Below are 4,918 nucleotides of genomic sequence, written 5' to 3' on the forward strand. Positions count from 1 at the left end.
GCCCCATCATTTGGCACAATCACATGGCCCCATCATTTGGCCCATCATATGGCCCCATCATTTGTCCCAATCATATGGCCCCATCATTTGGCACAATCATATGGCCCCATCATTTGGCACAGTCATATGGCCCCATCATTTGGCCCATCATATGGCCCCATCATTTGGCACAGTCATATGGCCCCATCATTTGGCCCATCATATGGCCCCACCATTTGGCCCATCATATGGCCCCATCATTTGGCACAATCATATGGCCCCATCATTTGGCCCATCATATGGCCCCATCATTTGGCCCATCATATGGCCCCATCATTTGGCACAATCATATGGCCCCATCATTTGGCCCATCATATGGCCCCATCATTTGGCACAACCATATGGCCCCATCATTTGGCACCATTATATGGCCCCATCATTTGGCACCATCATTTGGCACCATCATATGGCCCCATCATCACCTGGCCCCATCATTTAGATTAGGTTGATGGCTTCATGCTGATGGGACTAGGTTGATGGGTTTATGGTGATGGGCTTTGGTTGATGGGTTTATGGTGATGGGATTTTATTGATGGGATCAATATATGGGATTTTTAATGATGGGATTAGATATATCGGATTTTATTTTTTTATTTTTTATTTTTTAAAAAATATTTTTTATTGATTTTTCAGAGAGGATTGGAGAGGGATAGAGAGATAGAAACATGGATGAGAGAGAAACATTAATTGACACAAGCCATACGCCGCAGGCGCCATGACTGAGACCTTCCCTCACCAGGCAGCCAGTACAGGGCTGGGGCCTTTACCCTGACCGACCGGCAGTTGCAAGCCTCCTATATTCATGCAGCCAGGGGGTTGGAGGCCGCCGTCCTCTTGGTAGGCAGTTATTGGGATCCCTTTCGGGATGAGGTAGTGGGTACGGCGCAGGCCGCCATTTTTGAGGCAGCCAGTCCATCCAGCGAGGTGTTGAGGCCCGCGAGACGCAGGGTGCTCGCGAGAGGCCGCCTTAATGGACGCATGCCGTCTGCCGCAGGCGGCCATGACTGAGACCTTCCGTACAGCGCAGGCCCCCGCTATTCAGGCAGCCAGTCCTGGGCACAGAGCCTTTCCCCTGGCAGGCCGGCAGGTGCAGGCCTCCTCTACTCATGCAGCCAGGGGGTGGGAGGCCGCCGTCCTCTGGCAGGCAGTTTTACGGAGCCCGCTCTGGCTGCGGCAGTGGGTATGGTCCAGGCCGCCATTGTTGAGGCAGCCAGTCCGTGCAGCGAGGTGCTGAGTCCCGCCAGACGCAGCGTGTTCCCGAGAGGCCGCCTTAATGGACGCATGTCTTACGCCACAGGCCGCCATGACTGAGAACTTCCATACGGTGAAGGCCGCCCCTAAGGAGGCAGCCAGTACGGGGTTTGGGGTCTTTACACTGGCGGGCTGGTAGGTGTAGGGCGCCTCTAGTGAGGCAGCCAGGGGGTTGGAGGTCGCCGTCCTCTTAGCAGGGAGTTATAGAAATGTGCTAATAGTAAGTACTCCTTATCTTGTGATTTATCAGAATGTAATCATAGAGCAGGGTTATACACTGGTTTTATAAGATAAATGTTTTCATTTTCTTTCAAGTAAGTTACTGATGATACTGTACACGTCTGTCTATGGAACCATATACTTATTCCACTGGAACTCCAAAGGAAGCTGTGAGGCAAATACTATCCTTTACTTCCCTCCTGTGGCCGTGTAAGGACTAACACGCTGTGCCTCTGTCCCTGGTGCTGAAATTCCAGCTAAAACCCTGTGAACTGGACCAAACATTCTACCCAGGAAAAAAGGGTGACAAGATCAGAGAGGCTGGGCAGGGCGGCATGCATTCCGTCCCTGGATGGACCAAAGTCACCATTGTGGGTTCTTCACCGCTTCCTGCTCCGTCCCTGCAAAGGGAGGCCTCGGCTGCTGCGCTGACATCATGAACCCTTCGGAAATCTAGAAGCCAGCAATATTGAGGCAGCCAGTGCGAGCAGCGAGATGGTGAGACCCGCGAAATGCAGCGTGGATGCGAGAGGCTGCCTTCATTGACTCATGCTATTCGCTGCAGGCCGCCACTACTGAGACCTTCCGTATGGCTGAGACCCCCGCTATCCAGGCAGCCAGTACGGGGCACAGGGCGTTTACCTGGCAGGTGTGCAGCTGCAGGCAGCCAGTCCATACAGTGAGGTGCTGAGTCTCGCGAGACGCAGCGTGCTCGCGAGAGGCCGCCTTAATGGACGCCTGCCGAAGGCCACAGGCCGCAATGACTGAGACCTTCCATATGGCAGAGGCCTCCCGCTAAGGAGGCAGTCAGTAAGGAACCCGGGGCCTTTCCCCTGGCAGGCCGGCAGGTGCAGGCTGCCTGTCCTGAGTTTTCCAGGCAGTTGGAGGCCTCCGTCCTGAAGGCAGGGAGTTCTAAGCAGCCCGCGATTATTGCAGTGGGTCCCCTGTAGGTTGCCATTATTGAGGCATGTCATTCCTTGGATGTCACCATACTTCAGGCAGGTTGTCAGTCCAGCGAGGTGCAGCAGTATTGGGATAAGTAGTTTCCTCTGATGTAGGCCTCTTTAGTAAGGTTATTACTTATTTATTTCACCTTTTAATAGAATACAGGTTGATCGTTCCCATTGTCCATGTTATCAGTTCCTATTTTTCTGGCAACTAGGTACCTTTTTGTCAGGTCCCTAGTTGCCAGGTTAGTCGTTCCTAGTGACTAGTTACCAGATCCCTAGTGATTGGTTTCCCTGTTCCCAGTGACTAGTTCCCAGGTTCCTGTTTCCCAGGTTCCTGGTTGCTTGTTCCCTGTTGTGGCCATTCAAGGAAGAATCCCTTGTGTTTCTGTTTCTGGTGCTGAAATGGCGGCCTGTGGCATACGGAAGCTAAGAGTACAAATAATTGTCCTCCAATATAAACAAACCAATGAACAAAAACCCAAAACAAAGAAAAACCCTTAAAATCATTGTATCATTCCAGGACGGGGATCTTTTATTCCGTGGATGGATTGAAGTCACTGGTATGGATTTTGCACTACTTCCCGGCCCAGGGCTGCAAAGGGAGGCCTTGGGTGCTGCACTTCCATTGTGAAGGCGTGCATTCACTCTGTCAGTCCGTACCCTAGACGCTGCCTTTATTGAAGCCTTGTGTACCGGGGAGGCCGCCGTTCCCAAGGCAGCCAGTAGTGGACAGGTCTCCTTTCCTGATGCAGCCAGTACCCTGTCGGCTGCATTTCTTGATGGTCCCTTCAGATGCAGGGTTATCATAGGAACGTGTTAGTACCACGAGGAAAAGATTGAACCCAAAGTTTTGTGTGTAAACATTGTTTTATTTTTAGCAATATATATATTTCCTATTTCCTAAAGTAAGAGAGAGGGAGAGAGTAACCTCAATGATGAGTGATCATCGTAGATGGGCTGGCTTTTGCCAGAAGAAAGAGGTCCATTTGTTCTCATCTGGTAAGTGGAAGGAATCAGCCCTGGGCAGTGTTGGTCGCTGGTTATAGTTTTGGATGCTGAGCGGTGGAATTCCTGGTCAGTCCTGAGCATATCCTGGGATTCAGGTTTCATGGCCAGCCACCGTTTGTTTTCCTGTGTCAAGCAAAAATCCAATGGTGTCTGGCACCTTCCTGTCTGCTTGTTTGTTCCCTCTCTCTCCCCTCCCTCCCTCCCTCCCTCCCTCCCTCCCTCCCTCCCTCCCTCCCAGTGTCTCTTAAAACCTGAATGGGAAAAATATATTTTCTGTTAAGAATTAATCAATAGATACACATGAGAAAAGTACAAAGAAGGAAAAGTTGTGGAGGGTGTTTCAAAGCAGCGTCCCCCTACCAGAAAGGCTCCATCCTGAGCAGACCCTTGAGCTATGCTGATGTTTTTGAAGGTGATGTTTGTAGAACCTTAAAATAAAATGTCCGAGTGTGCCTGAGCTGCCAAGGTGCTGACAGAACACAAGGAGGCCGTTGTAGGGAGTTCCCTGGAGGTTGTCCTAAGTCACCACCTCAGTGATGAGCCTTTGTTGGCGAGTCAGGGAGGGGCAGGGGAAAGGCAGGTGTGAGGGAGGCAGGGAACGGAGAGAGGAGGGGCCTGCATGTGCTCCCCTCCAGTGGCCCGTACCACTGCTCCCCAAGCCACCCACTGTGAGAAGATGTGAGCAGACTCAGCTGATGTCATTGTTTGAAGAACATGCTGAGCAAAGGACACATAGCCCGAGGGCCGGATAGATGACAGAGGCCACAGTGGCCTGGAGAGATGAGTTGTGTTAAGCTGTGGCCACCATGTGGTTTCCCTCTGTCTTCCCATAGGTACCTTCTCGTTGGTTGAGGACCCCAGAACCCTGTATTCCATTTCCACAGACTCCACCTCCTTCATGGCGACTCTGTGCAAGACACAAGAGCTCTATGGACATGTATTTGCACAACAGTGGGTTGGGAAGTGATGTGAAAGTTATTGTCTCTAGTTCTTATTTGAATACTAAATCCTAGCAAGAAGTTATCTGTTTGATGTCCGAAACATTTGTTTTCCAAATAGTGTTTATTTCAGTGAATGACATGTCTTGTACCAAGTTGGTTTCCTAAGTCTAATGAAATGAGTAAGTGAAAAACGTGGTAAGTTTGAATGTTTCCCATGGCAAATGTTTGGAAACTTGCTAATTATTACTGTCTATTGCTGGCTACTGAACTTTTTGGGGTGATGTGTGGAATGTCCTCCTCCTCTTCTCCGCCCAGAAGATATCCTATGTTAGTGCAACCACCTACGAGTTTTCTTCCTTAGCAGTTGTGAGAATTGCATTTCATGAATGTTCCCAGTATCTCCCTTTAAAACTTGTGTCCAAACATACACACAAACAGCTGAGCATCCCATCCTGGATAATTTTTCAGTTGTTTCCAAAGGAAGCCAGATTGCTTGTGGTTCTAGGTGGA

Source organism: Cnephaeus nilssonii, assembly GCF_951640355.1.
Source record: "Cnephaeus nilssonii genome assembly, chromosome: Y".
Classification (NCBI taxonomy): domain Eukaryota; kingdom Metazoa; phylum Chordata; class Mammalia; order Chiroptera; family Vespertilionidae; genus Cnephaeus; species Cnephaeus nilssonii.